The sequence below is a fragment of the Rattus rattus genome, chromosome 5 (assembly GCF_011064425.1).
Source record: "Rattus rattus isolate New Zealand chromosome 5, Rrattus_CSIRO_v1, whole genome shotgun sequence".
In the NCBI taxonomy this organism is placed as follows: domain Eukaryota; kingdom Metazoa; phylum Chordata; class Mammalia; order Rodentia; family Muridae; genus Rattus; species Rattus rattus.
The window spans coordinates 28503478-28519468 of NC_046158.1; the positions used below are offsets into that span (position 1 = coordinate 28503478).

Genomic DNA, 15991 nt, shown 5'->3' on the forward strand with positions numbered 1-15991 from the left:
CAGGCCTAACTGAAGGGACAATTGTTCTTTTATCGTTGTTTTTGCCTGTAGTCCTAAAACATCGCAAGGCTTCAAAAAATACTCAAATGGAAATATACAGAAGTATTACAGATGAGGTGTTTATAATAATTTATGGTTTTTCTTGCTAGAGGAGATTTACAGTGTTCCTGGTATTTTGCTAATGCTCAGAAGGCCAGCCCTCACAGGTTTGCCCTGCTTTTGCTTGAAGCCATTTAGGGTGTATATATTATTTGTTTCAGAGACTTACTTGTTGAAAAATACAATTGGTGATTTTAAAAAATTTTTTTCATTAGTACCAAAACCCCATCATGCTACACAATAATTATGGGGGAAAATATACATCTGATGTTTTGTTTTAATTATAAGAACTATATACACTGAAAATCTGTAAAGGATCATTAATAGACTATAAAATCTTTGGGGAATGGAATAAAATATAAGGCATTGCTTATTTCTCCAGTGGGGTGAGTTTATACTGGTTATTACTCTCCCATGGCAGCAACAGCTACCAGCTTCCGTTTTTAATCACCCCGACAGAATAGTTCCCTGCGGCTCCATTCCTGCAATGTATCAAAAATACACTTTTGCTAGTGGGAAGGAGGTTTGCTCACACGCTTGTATTTGCAAGAACAATCTTGGAATGCATTGTAAATGATTGAGAATATTGAGTTTAAAAGCTCTTAGAAAGTACAGCAGTATATCTTCCAAGAAGAGGTGAGAGATTGAAACTTAGATTAATTAAGGACACGCACATGTGTGTTGACCAGCGGTAATGACTTCCTTCTCAGCAGTATGGTGTCACTGATGATAACGCTTTTCAAAAGAACTGGAGAGCTCTGGTCCTGCTTGAACTTTATATATATATATAAGTACTAAATTAAAAATAATTAAGCTTAATTTTATAATTGAAAGTAAATAATTATAACATATTTATTCCAGAGAAAATTAAAGATCCAAGCAAAGGAATGATCTACAATATGAATAAATCTCAAAAGGGAATACTTCATAAAAAGTGAATCACGTGAATTCACTTGTATGAATTTGGAAAATAGTAATACTGAATGAGTGATAAAATTCCCAATAAAAAGTATGAAAGATTAACTGAAAAATTAGGTTATTACTGTATCATAATACTACCATGGTAGTTGATTTTTTTTAATTCTTTGTGTGTGGGGAGGTCACGCAAAGGTTTAAGTGTGTGTGTGTGTGTGTGTGTGTGTGTGTGTGTGTGTGTGTGTGTGTTTATAGCTCAGGATGAAACTACTGGGCTATATGCATGCCAAAACATCTTAGGATTCTTGATTAAAATCAACAACAACAGCAAAGTAGTGTGTCTTCTTAAATAATTTTAAATAATGTATAATATAATGGTGTGTGAATAATAAAAAGTTTTCCTATTAGCTAGCTTTAGAAGTCAGGTACAGTTTGTTGTGGCTATTCACCAGGAGAGCTATAGGCTCTTCTGATAGCAAATATCTGAAATATATATATACATATAATGATTAGATATAAATTATGGAGGTAGAGATAAATATATTTTTTAAGACAGGATTTCACTATATAGCTCTGGCTGTTTCTGGAATTCATTATGTAAACCAGACTCTCCTTAAACTCATAGAGATTTGCCTTCAACCTGCTACATGCTAGAACTAAAGGCATGTGACACTATACCCAGCAATATTTTGATATTTAATTTAAAAATAATTCATAGCTTTTGCTGTAGGACAGGATTACTGTTAGGCTCAGGTGAGGTCTTGACTCTAATAGGAACTTGTATAGTACAAATGTAGAGTTAATATTTTTTGTTGTTCATTGATACATAAAACCCTAAAGTTATTCATTTTAATGTGGGGTCACATGATGTTCAGATGCATGAGTACATGATCCAAAGTCTAACATGAGGTTAAACATATTCATAGTCTCAACCATTATCAATATGGAGCTATTGGTCATGCATGTGTAGAACGTTGGAATAGGAGTTTATTTGAAGCTTTTCAATATGCTATGACCTCTCTGCCGTTGAATCTATAACTAACTTTTCATGATCCAATTGCAAGTGAAGTTTTGCCTGTTGTTTAGGAAGAAATGACTGCTCACCATGTGACTTTTGATTATAATGCTTCTGGCAAGGCAGGCACCCCAGACTTATAATTGATCAATGCATTAATGGATTATTTTCTGAAATCAATTTTGTGAAAACTACTTTGCTAAAGAGTCAATCTTTAAATTGGAAAACACATTAAACAAGGCAAACATCCCAATCTGTTAATTTTCTTCAGAAAGTGTTAGTATTTTCCTCAGAAGCTTAAATGTAACAGTATTATTATAAAATTGTTCAATTCATTGAAAATTACACAACACTGAGTTCTTTGCCGTTGAAAATTACTCAACACTGAGTACTTTAATCTGCTTTTGAAATACAGTCCATTCTTATCTATTTCTTTTCAGTGATGCATAAAATGGTACACATTTTGGGATAGTATGCAATTTTTGGATGCATGAGTACATTGTATAAAATCAAATCTAAGTAAACATATTTATCTTTTAAATAGTTTTCTTTATCATAACAAATACATCATATATAATATACCTATATAAAAATTGAACAAAACACTTATTCAGTATAGTCAATAGAAACAGTATTTTAAACAGTTTTGAAAATGAAGTGGTAAGTAAATCTGAAAAGTTGGTTACTTACTAAGTTGATGCCTTTGATGTCTGACTTTTCTAATTGATTAGCCTGCTTCTTTTTGCCAGGACCAGACAGGTCACACTATGCTATACAGCAGGACAGAGTGCTATGAAGAAAGTCAGTGTGGGAAAACAAAAGTTTCAGACAAAGGGCTTTGAAACTTAACTTACAGAGCCAATACAGGATAGACTGGACCCATACTATCCAGAGCTTTTAGCTAGGATCAGCTTTCTTCATGAATTCGAAGAAATAGGCAGCCACACAAACTCAAGGTGAAGAGTCATGTCCTTCCTTTGATGGTGATCACATATTTCTGACTTGGCATAATGGGACACAGTAGAGAAAGTTTAGGTTGTAAAACATTTGCATCAGTTCTCTCCAGAGAACTGATTGGTTGATACAGTGTTCTTCATAGAGCTATACTTCAAAACCTGCAGACTTGAGATGCCTTGCAAATAGCATCTTATAGATATGATCTTTTCATATCCATACGGAAGTTGCTCATGTATTTACAACATATGAGTTGCTGTATGAGTCTTGTTCATATATCTACATATAGCTTTATGAAAAAGCCTTTGGCAAGACCTCTGGCTATGGTTCTCTCAAATCAATGATCTCATTTTATAAAGAATGAAGGGAAATAAACTGGTGATTTAAAGTGAATGAAATGTGAGCACAAGATGTCACATACCTGAATCCCAACATTTGAGGGGCAAGAGGGACATGAGTTGGACAATTTAAGCAGATCTTGTCTCACAAAAGATGGAAAATTCAAGATGGTTAGAAACCTAGGCACAAACCCTAGTGGTGCAAAATAGGCAGTGAAATTGAAATGGTTCTCAGCTCCTGAGATCATTCATGAGGCCATGGGAGTGTAAACACATGTATGTATGTATGTATGTATGTATGTATGTATGTATGTATGTATGTCTACACATGGTTGTGATGACAGAAATGAACTTAAATATGGAGAAGCCAATGATGTCAGTTGGTAGTCCACAGGTATATGAGCTGAAGGCTATAGTTTTTAACAATTAAAATGCTTTTAGTAATAAAAACATTTCAAGTTTTATTAGGGCATTTTTCAAAGAAATGCATTTCAAAAAAAAACTATTTTTGTTGCTTTTCTTCTCTTCCCTTTCTCTGCCACTTCTTCCCGCTCATACCAACCTGCTTTCATGATCGGTACTTTCTTTTGTTATCATCCCCTGAAATTATAATGTCCCCAACATTAAAAGTTAGAATCTGACCAGGCAGTGTGATGGTGCACACCTTTAACCCAGTGCTCCTAGGCAGAGGAAGGAGCATCTCTGTGAGTTCCTGATCAGCCTGATAAACACAGCAAATCTAGGACAACCAGAGTGAACTATATGATGAGACCTGGTCTCAAGAAAAACAAAATCAAAATAAACAAATCCGATTGTGTCTTCACTTTTTCAGATCCGTCCATTTTCCTCCAAATTTTACAATTTTATAATCTTACTTTTATTTATAGCTGAATCAAAGTTTGTGTATATATATAAACCAACATTATTTTCTCTTCATTGGTTGATAGACATCTAGGCTGCCTTCATGCCAAAAATTACAGTAATAAGCATGCATGAACATGTACCTCTGTGGTAGGAAAGAAGATGGTCCTATGATAGTCCTGCTTTTAAATTTTTAAGAAATCACCATGTTGCTTAGACTAATTTACCCTCCCAGCAGCAGTGACTGAGAGTTCCTGTTCCCCTAAATCTTTCCCAGTATTTGTTATTTGTTTTCTCTCCAGTGACCACTCTGATTAAAGTAAGATGGACTCTCAAAGTAGTTGTAATTTACATTTCCCTGGTGGCTTAGAATGTTGAAGATTTTAGGCATTTGTAAACTTCTCAAAAAATTAAAACAATTGTCTGACACAAAGCCCAGAATCTTCTAAGCTGGAATGTACCTGAATGCCTCCTTCTAGAGGACTAACTCTCATGGCATCAGTAGGTACCATGAAGCTTCCAAAGGCGAGAAGCAGTCACTACTCCTATGCAGCTAGGACACATATGAACCACAGCAATGACCAGCATGGCACTGTATCGCTATGGGTGTAATAGTGGCATGCATATCTGGGCAGTAACCAACAACTTTCTTATTGGACTTAAGAACCAACCAACAAGAGGGAAATGATGCCTGGTACTGGAAACCTAGGCAACTACTCAGAGCTAGTGAAGTCATGAAGCTTGGAGGAGAACCCACAACCACCATTTTAGTAAACCAGCACAATCCATAACTACATTCTCAATATTGGTCCTTATACCCACAATAAGTATAGTGCTCATCTCTCATCAAGAAAATTTCTCTTTGCAAAAAATAGTGACAGTTACAGAAAGCCACAACCAATCAGAATGCAGAGATGCAAAACCCAGTCCCAGTGGACATATTTACAAAACAACTCCCCTACGTAAGCCTCAGAAAACATTGTAGTTGAGGTGGGAAGATGTGAAGGTTAGAGGATTGGGGAGGTCATTGTAAAACTGAGTTTCCTAGTGATTTCAGAAACTACATCTATAAAGTCTTACTAACATGTCTGCCTAAATATGACCTGAACAAAGACGTCACCAGTGGACATGTGTAAAGACCACTAGGCCTCAACTCTACACAGAAAACTACAGTCAACTAGGAATGCTAAGAGTGGAGGAATAGTCTTCTCCATGGAATGGCACACCAACTGGTTATTGTCTCAGCCGGTTTTCAGTATCCACTGTAATCCCAAAGAAGGAGACTCAAATACCAGTAAAGGAATGGACTTGCTAGTGAAAGCAAGAGCAAACAGGCAAAGGGAGAAAACAAGTTTCCTACTAGAGGCCATCAGCAGAAGTGGACCTGATTAAAAGTGGATCTTCGCATCTCAAAGATCCAGACTAGAAGATGGTCTTCCACTTCAAATGATCTAGCTAAAGAAAAAAAAATCCCTCATAAGTGTGCCCAGCAGTTCAGTTTTAATTTCAGATGTAGTCAAATTGATAACCAAGAATAGTCATCAAATTATCCAATACCAAATATTCAGCCATGAAAACATATTTTCAAGTAGCATTGTTCAATCTAAGCAGGTTGTATTTATTAATAAATATAAATATATATATATATACATGTAACAGCAATTAATGATAAAAGACGCCACGAATCTCAAAAGATACAGAAATACAATCAAAATAATTAACTTGAAATTGTCCTATAGAGCCACACTGAAAAACACAGCATGTCACAGGTACAAAAACAGACCTGCAGTCCAAACAAAACAGAATATCGGACCCAGACATTGACTTGCACACTATAGCATCTAATTTTTGACAGTGGTGTCAAAGGCCTGCACTGGAAAAGATAATGAACTGTGCTGACAAAGCTGCATATTGATCAGAATGATTCAAGGAGGACCACATCGTTCACCCGGCACTAAAAACAATTCTAAGTGAAAGATTTAAACCATGAAGTGCTCAGACTGCTGGTGGGAAAAGTCAAAGACTTCTCAGGCGAAGGCAATGATGTTCTGAATAAGAGTCAACTAATGGAACTGCAATTATTAAAAAAAAAAATTCTTCCAGAAAAGGAAACGCACTAGAGAGAAACGAGCCTACAGATTGGGAGAGTCTTTGCCAGCCCTCCTCACACAGCCATACCTTTACATACTGAGAATGTGTAGAGAACTAAAATGCTTACCAGCAAAGGGCAAAGCTGACTCAGCAGTGACCTCATGATGCTGACAGACAGCTCTCCAGGGGAGAAACAAAAATGACCAGTTGTTTAACCTTTTAAATGCTTTATGAAACCACTATTCCGGAAAGCATATATAGTTATACCTTAAATATCACATTGACATGCAATCAATTATGAGTGGAGAGTTTACATTCTTTACATATTGAATCATTAAAAGTGCTTTGTTTTCTAAGACTTCTTAAAACATTTATCTTTTACTGTTGAGATTTTACGATATGACATCCTTCTCCCATTCCCTTCCTCCCTCCAAACACTCGAGTATCCTTTTTTCTTTTTTCCATGTTTAGGCTACATTAGGAGGAATGCCACACAGAGCAATTTCCTTTTCCCTATGTCGTTAGACATAAAGTGACACTCGTCATTTTAATGCTGATCTGGAAGATCTCTGTCTTATTTTTCTCTATACCATAAGGTCCATATACTTCCATACTACGTTCTTTGGAAAGAAGTTACCCCACGGAGCCTGCATGGAGAGATTTAGAAACCATGCTTGATAGAAAGGCATCTCCAAGAGCTGCTTGTGTTTCTCCTGTAATCTTTGTAGCTAAGTGCTTTGTTTTGTTTTGGTTTTGTTTGTTTGTTTTTTTGCTTGCTTTGTTCCCTTTTAAGTTTTGCCTTTTACAGAGAATGGTGTTGTGGTTTGAAAATGGGCAAATGAACGGGAAAATTGGACAGCACTTTGCCATTTTCTATGGGACTTCAGTTTAAAATATAGTTTCAATGAACTACTGACTTTGACCAAAAAAAAAAAGGTAACATTGGTAATGGTCTTAGTTACTCTTCTATTGCTGTGAAGAGATCCCACGATCAAGGAAGCTGACAGAAGAAAGCATGAATTAGGGGCTCGCTTACAGTTTCAGATAATCAGAGTAGGAAGCATTGGCGATGTGGTCTTGGAGCAGTAGCTGAGAGCTTATGTCCTGTCAGAAGGCAGGAGTCAGAAAAAATACAAGACCAGGCCTGGAGTGGGATTTTGAAACCTCAAAGCCCATCCTCAGGGACACACTTCCTCCAACAAGGCTATTCCTCCTAATTCTTCCTAAATAGTCTACCAAGTGACAATCAAACATCCAAATATTTGAGTCTATGGGGAACAGTCACTCTCATTCTAAACTCTGGTAAATACTGAAGAGGAAACATTTTTGTATTAACCAGAAAAATATAGACAGAGATTATTTCAAACACAAGATTCTTCTAACATTCAAAATTAAGTATAATTGTGCTCGGAATTCAGATTCTGGCTATAATGAAAATTGTGTTAAAGTTGAAACTATTATAAACACAAACTTAAAATATACAGTGTCTGACTGACAAATCCCTTTTGTCCAAAGATCCTTCTGACATCTTTGGCAATGTCTGAAAGGAACCTCTTCATCTCTACTGGTCAGAAAGCCTTTGAAGATTTCTAGATGATGCTCCAGTATGCAGAAGAGCTTAGATAATCCTCACCCAATATTTGTGCAAAAGATTCCAATATAAAGTGCTTTCCAGGACAATAGGTTTTGGAACTTTCTCTAGAGAAACTAGCAAAGATCAAAGCAATTAAGCAACGGCTAAATCTTGTCAGTGATGTATTTGGCAAACAGCTTTTGCTCATGTATTTTTGATGATGCACTGGTGTACAAGGCTTCATTGATTTCGGCTTTGCAGATGAACACAGCAGATCTGGGCTTGGGTGTCCTGTGGGTGGTTGTACCCTTCAAGCCAATGGTGAGAGGAACTGGCTGAAGATGAGAGAGTAAGATTAGGAGCTTCTTAAAAACAAACAAGCGCACATCATCCCAGCACGTAGTAAGCATTAAAACAAGCAGATAACTCCAAACTGTCCTTTGCAGCAAGCGGTCCTCACTGAGTTCTGAAAGCAGGAGAGAGAGAGAAAGGTTCAAGGTCGGACAATGGAAGTGGAGGCACGCTGTTCTCTAGCACTCGCCCAAAGTGGAGCTTTGCGACAAGCAGGCAGCATTGCAAATGTGACAATAATAAATTCCAGCCAGAGTTTATTCATTTCCTGTCACTTTTCAATTTGCTTTTGCTACTGACTTTCAGAGACGTGCACACTGGTAAGTTTCCATAACGAACCTGGTGGAATGAAATTGGTACCTGGAGGGGCTTCATCCTCTCAAAATCCTAGCACTGAAGTTTCTCAGAATGTGACAGGACTTGCAAACAGACTCTTTTAGAGTTAATTAATTTGAAGGATGATGCTTGGTAGGGCTCTACATAGAGGCAGACTGCTGTCCTCTTAAGTAAAGTAGATCAGGCAGAGGAAGAGTTGCCAGAGGCACAAACACATACCCCAAATGACTAATCAGAGACACAAGAATGGCAGCCACGTGATCTTAAAGAGAAGTCTCCTCTGAAACCACCCTTGCCGGCATCTCCATCTTGGATTTGCAGTCCTTGAGGAAAATACAGTATTCTCGGTTAAACATGTTGGTCTCTGTCACTCTGTTGGATCTGTCTGAGCAATGGGAGATAGAGAGCCTTCAGGGGACTTAGGAGACACCAAGTCAGGGACCAAAGGGAGGTTGAACTCCTTGTAAGCACCTAAGGAAAAAAAATGTGTGTTAGGTGAGGATTTTAATAAGCCTAACTAGATATCCAGGACATCTTAAAAGAAGATAATTCAGTGTCAGCACACACATGTCAAGCCCTGTATATGGAGAGTGCTATCAGTGTCAGTACTACCGCATTCACAGAAAATACCAGAGCCAGTAAGTGTAGATACCAAAGGGCACAAAAATCAGCACACAAAAGCAACTTATTACTATACTTTCTAGTTGTCAATTTCTAACATGCCACCTGCCCATAATGCTAAGGTCTGAGGTTTGATATTCCAGGAAACATGTGCCAAATGAGTGTCATGCTTTCTCATCTGGGCTGACTCTAAGCCGCTTAGAATTCTGCGAACATTCTCAAGTTCAAAGCTTAAACCAGATCAAATTTTTCATTGTGATAAATGACCTCAATCGTCACATAATCCTGGAAGATTTCAAATACTTTATCAACCCTTTTTGAATAGCTCCTCTCCCCTACTACTAGGACCTTAATCATCTATAAACTAAAGCTAAGCTGGGAACAAACATCTTAGAAATGAGACTGCGGGTAGAAAGCCTAAAGTGGAAGCCATCTGTGGTTAACCCGTGAAGCAACATTGTGAAAAAGTATGCTGTCAGCCACTGAGGAAGCTGGGTGGGAAACTTATGGACCTGTTTGACTCTTCTTTTGAAAAGAAGATATGCCTTTCAAAGGCTTATAAATGGTGACAAGCTTCTAACTTGTTTGGGTTCAGCTGAGGGAAAGAATGATGAAGTCAGAGACAGGATGGCAAAGTTCTTTCAGAGTGATGTGGTGATTGACATCTATCAAGGGGAATGAGCATTATCTGTCTTTCGACAACCCTACAATGCAGAGTAAGCACAGAGCATAATCAGGAAGTCCCCTTGAGGTCAGATACCTGGCATCAGGAAGAGTTATACTATGAGAGAAAGCATTCAGGATACTTGACCTGCTTGGGCAATGCTTACCGGATTCTTCCAGAAAGTCTAAAATCCGACTTAACTGAGTACTGTGCACTTGTCAAAGCTGTGGGTAAGCACTTTACATGTTTTCCCTATTTGTCATTGAATGCGGAAATAAGTGCAGAAAATTACATCATTGGACCAAAGGTGCAACTTGGAAAGATCCAGATAGAGGAACTGCACCCTGGATTCTGCTACAGCTTTGCCTCCAATCCTTACCGTCCTAGTTTTCTCTTCCTAATAGGCTGAACTCTTTCTTACTTGTTCCTTCCCAACACTTCCACACATTCTCACTTAAGTATACATTAAATTATACATTCTAAGTTGTGTATATGACTTAGCTCCTAAACAGAAGCAGCAGCAAACATAGACACAAGTATCTTCACTTCGTTCTAGTTGTCCTCCTATTGCGGCCATTTGCTTCAGGGATAAATAGATAAGAAGAAGCTTTCGTTAGCTGATAACTGCAGGGTGTCCTTGACCGTGGTAGGCAACTTTGTGTGATCTAAATGGTGTAGTTCCCAGCCAGGATGAGGCTAGCACAAAGGCAGAACAAACATTCCGCAGCTAAGTATTGATTTGCAAGGGTAGGGACACCAAGGAAGAAGTGAAGGCTTAGACAGGAAGAGGTGAAACCAGTGAAGGGTGAGGTGTGAAGCCATCTGCCATAATGCATGGTTGTAGATCAGACCTTCACTAAAATACTTGAACTTGACCTCAGATTTCTCTCTACAAAACACAATGGAGTTGGAGCACTTGCACCTTGTACAAGCTCTCAGGAAACCTGGCTGACCACAGGGAATTAGTTCCTAGTAGCTGCATGTGGACACAGTGTCTGAATTTCTGGATTGGAGGTGCCCTTTGACACCAAGGAGAACTAGAAGTTCCAAAAGTTGAGGGCAGGGCAAAGGCAGCTTCCTTTACCAAAGAAAAGTTTTGTTCATATGCTAAATTCAGGAAGTCCTGTTTGACTGCCAGACTGTAACTATAAAAATTCCAAATGAAGTTTTGAGGGGAAAAGAAAAAAAGAAAAGAACCCTTCACTGGCAAGGAAAATGAGTGAAATATATTTAAATTCTGGAGGAAATCAAGCTTTGTCAAGAGATTAGTTTCCATGGTTGTGTCACAGAGCCTTCTTGGTCCAAATCATGGCTTCTTGCTATGAGATGGAGAGGCACTGCAAGTGGGGAAAGAGGGATGACTTAGTATTTTTCACAAGACTGCAACTTCCCCTAGAGGGAAGTGAGGGGTGTGTGTGTGTGTGTGTGTGTGTGTGTGTGTGTGTGTGTGTGTGTATCTATGTGTGTCCATGCATGTTTGGAGTCTGTGTGTGCATGTGTGTGTATTTCTGTGTGTGTGTGTGTGTGTGTGTGTGTGTGTGTGTGTGTGTGTGTTGGAATTGTATGTAGGCTGTTACAAGACCACAGTGGTTAAGGTGTTCAGTGGTGTGGAACAGATCAGAGACCACAGTCGTGGAAAGATGACTGCGCACATCTAGAACAATGAACCTATAACCCTGATGGGCGTAGATAGGCACACATGGCTCAGAAGAATGGTGAGAGAGAGGCAGCAGGAGAAAAACGAGTCATGAAGACAGGAAAGCAACTGCTTCACTCATCCTCTTGTCCAGTGCCTTCTACCTGCCCAACACCAGGCATTCTGGCCTTTCCTTCATTCTGAATCAACTCTGTGAGTCATGTTCCATCTCAGGGCCTTGGCCCCTGCCCCATTGCCTGGATCACTCTACCTCACACTCTTGGAGCTCCTTTCCTGGCCTCCTGCAAATCTCTGTTCAGATGGCAGCTTCTCCAAGGCCCCAGCACCTGTTCCTCATGTGTGGCATAATGTGTAACTTTCAAACCTCTATCCCTCTGGATGTGTTGAGTCCTCCATGAGGACAAGAATGATTGCCTGGTGTTTTCCTGACACTTAGTACATTGCCTGACATATGGCAGGCCCTTGGGAAATGAATGTACTTTTCGGCAAATATCTGTCTTTGGTTGTGAATTTTAACAGATGCTTCTTCACGGGAGGAGACCCCAGTCTAGAAAAGAGTTGGTGCTTAGCATACAGGCTGCACATCTTAGCTCTTGGAGCAGACAGTCCTGGGTTAATCATATGCGGTCTAGCAAAACAATGAGTCTCCTAGGATTGGTTTCTTCTGTTGAGGTTTGGTCTATGCTATGCATCATAATGCTAAATTCTGTACCTGAAGGGTAGGTTTAGGCCTACTCACAGTTACAAACTTTTGTTATACAAACCTAGTTCCTTAATTTTAAAACTGTTGGCAACAGCCAATTACTGGAGGGGTTAGAGGTAGGTGGGTTTTGAGTTACCTGGTTGGATTGGAGAAGACAGAGTTGTTGAGAGAGACCAAGAGCAGAAGGAGGAAGAACAGGAGGAAGAGGAAGATGAGAGAGATGAATGATAAGTATATAGCTAAGAAAAACAGCCAGTATCTGAGGTACGCTGCTGGGAAGGTAGCCAGGCCAGTAGTTAGAAGAATAGATTAGGGGTGACCCCCAGTAATTGTCAAAGGCAAATAAAATAACCATAGTCTGAGTCTCATTTATTTGTAAGCTAGTCAGGGACAAGCTTAAATTGATTGTCTTACATCTTATGTAAAATAAATGTAATCGTCCTTGTTTCATAGGTTACTGATTTCTTTTAACATAAATATCTACTTATTTATTTATATGCATGCACACAAACACATCCCCGAACCTCTGGAGGTCAGAGGACATCTTATGGGGATCAGTTTTCTCCTTCTATCACAAGGCTTTCTGAGATTAAACTCAAGTGATCAGGCTCGGTGACAAGCCACCTCATGCAATGAACCAACACATTAGCACCTTGTAAGTTACTGAGTACAGCGTGGTAACTAAGGTTACCTATTGGTAGTGGTGTACACAGGACTCAAAATTAGAGGCTGCTGTTAATACCGGTACAGGATCTAGATTTTCTTAAAATGATCCATTTGTGCTATTATGCCTGTTCTTGTCATGTATTCTCTTTCACGAGTGTTTGAAGGTTGGCGTCAATGGGAGTCTTTATTTTCCAAAGTGAGATCGTGCTATGACCAGGATGTTTTCTTCTAGAACCTAGTCAAAGGCCACTGAAGCAATACGGATTCTGAAGCAACGAAGACAAAGAATTCCTTTCCAGGGACTGTTCCCTTTAAACTTCTTAAGCATTTGAAAACCTTAACTATTGTGTCAACTAATGTATGCCTTGTCATCTCCCCTCTGATTTTAGGGGAGAGAGAAACCCTTTCTTTCCTTTACTCTCTGTTTTAGGAACTAATGTCTGACTCAAGCCGTTGGAAAGATTGACAGCAACTGTTATTTGCTTGCTAAAGGAACATGCATGCTGAGGTCGGTGATGACTGAATCAAGGGCATGGCTAGAGTCGGGGCCTGTTACATTTGTCTTAGTTATGGTTACTATTGCTGAGAAACTCAATGGCCAGCGCAACTTCAGAAAGATAGGCTTATTGTGCTTAGACTTCCACATCACTGTTCATCATTGAAGGAAGTCAGGACAGGAACTCAAACAGGGTAGAAATTTGTTGGCAAGAGGTAATGCACAAACCATGGAGAAGTGCTGCTTACTGGCTTTGCTCCCTATGGCTTGCTCAGCCTTGCGTTTTTATAGAACCCAGGGATGGCTGGTCCATGAGCTGGCACTTCTTATATCAATCACTAATTAAGAAAATGCCTTCAGGCTTTTGTACAGCCCCATATTATGTAGACATTTTCTCAATTGAGGCTTCTTTCTCTCTGATGACTTTAGCTTCTATCAGGTTGACTTAAAGTTAGCCAGCAGATCCACCATCCAAGCTGAGGATGATAAACAAAACTGAGCAGAGAAAAGAAGAACCCTCTTTAAAGGCTGCTGATTTTAGGATGTTGGCTGAGAAATATTTGGTAGAGGTATGTAGGTCTGCATTCTACCCCACCGCTGGGTTAAGGAAGTGCCACTGGGAAGTTGAAACTCAGCAAAGTAGAGGGCCTAGGGCCTGAGGAATGGGAACTTCAGCTTAGCTCATTGGTGGCAAAAGTCCTTAACATAGGGATGGTTGTCTGGGAGTACAGAGAGGCCCTCTGCAGGAGACCAGGGAGTGACTCAGTAGTGGAAGGCTTTCTCCATGCTCCCAATGGTGGTTCTCCATGAAAGAGACAGTCCGTGTTTATCCATACCATCAATTGACTGTTCCTTGTGGAAAATGGCTGAAGACCAACTCCTCAGGGTAGACCAGAGATTAAATACCTTTTACAGGGAAAAATGTCTGGGAAGGGAAGCTCATTGTCTCAGGGCCTCTAGCTATCTCATTAGCATGGAGAGATCTGTCTTTGGCTGTGTGACCACAGGTCATGGTCCTTGTGTGGAAATTGTGGCATGGATTCCAAGCCAGGATTCTGGGACGGAGCAGGGAGCTGCCTACTGTCTCAGGTGAGTGCCTAGGTGCTGGTGACTCTGAACCTGTTCAACCATACTATGTTTCCTGGCACAGTTCACTGACCCACAGAGACAGGCTGTTCAGTGCGTCTATCAGAACCCTTCCCTGTCCTGTCCCCTGTGATAAGTATTATGCCGGCACAGAAGAGAGAGAGAGTTGGGAACACTGTCAGTAATGTAAGTGCCTGTCACTTTCTCAAAGGGAATTTTATCCCTTGGGAAGGCAGAAAATAGGAAGTTCTTAAGATGTTACTCTTAATTCCTCACAGATGAGAACAACGACCTGTGCCAGTGTGGCATATTTGGGGCTGATATTCCTGCTCCCTTTCAGACTTTTACCTTACACCAGCAGGGACTGAGTCTCTCTCTACCTCATAGAACAAACAAAGGTTCTGTGTTGCTGTAAGCCTGCATGAACAGGGGCAGCTTCCTCCAACTGCTGGTGTGGAAGTCATTCCAGAGGACTGCCAAGTCTTTGAGCTGGGGAGAAGTTGTTTTGGTTTCCAGACCTTGCTTGGCTACTTTAAACAAATACCTGGCTTGTTACCCATAATGCTTTTAGGCAAATTGGCGACAAAGTCAGGAGGAATTCCAAAACTATGTGTGGTGATGCTACCTAACAGGATCTAAATAGCTCGGGACACCTGGGTCATTGTGTGTATTGATGTTGCCCTTGGATGGAGAGAGCCCTGGCAGCTACCATTCTAATTTGAAATGCGTGCCAATAAATCTCTTTGATCTTGAGAAAACATTTCCCAATATTCAGGAACTTTCCCATCGTTCCTCGTAGCTTTCCCTAAAGGCCACACCAGGTTTTCCTAGACCCCTCAATGCCCACATAACCTTCATGTTTGAGGTGATGGCAGGTCACAAGTAAGAAGCAGCCAATGCCTTCCTGGGATTTACGTACGGATGGTTCCAAGGGCTTTTCTCCCACTTTGGAAATGAAGAAAGGATCCTGGAAATTGCGTATCAAGAGGAGACTTGTAAGCAGCTGTGGCACTGGTGCAATGTCATTGTCACTAAGATGTTCTGAGTGGCGAACTACTGCTGCAATAGAGAAGCCAGCTTTATGCGAAGCCAGAGAAAGTTTGGGGGCTAGGGCAATCACCCTTGCCAAGTTCACCAGCTGCTGCTGCTGCTTGAGGCTGGCTCTCCTTAAAGACGTATATTACTGATAAGCCTGGGGACTTATCAGTTTGCCTTTTCCCACAGCATACTCATCTAAAATGACCTTTAGAAGATGCCCCACCAAGAAGGCAGGGATTCTCAGATTCTGTGTAATCTAATCCCCTTTGTAAAATTGCCACGCACACACAGTGGCCCATTAAATAACTTGTCTATAAATTATCCAAATTACTTGAACACAGTTCCTTTTTAAAAAAAAAAAAAAATTAAGTCTTGTAACCTGCAGATCTAAGATGCCCACCTTGGATGGCCCTGTTTCAGTTAGAACAAGCACAGGTAGGTGGTGTTTAATCTGATAATCCCAGATCAATTTGTTTTGGATCATTGTTTCTCTAATGGAACATGCAATAACTAATTTAGATGCAGGG

At 39.9% G+C, this 15991-nt stretch overlaps 1 pseudogene; it reads left to right on the forward strand.

Moving 5' to 3' along the window:
* The window catches only part of LOC116900808, a 204252-nt pseudogene that overhangs the window by 170703 nt on the left and 17558 nt on the right, over positions 1–15991 (forward strand).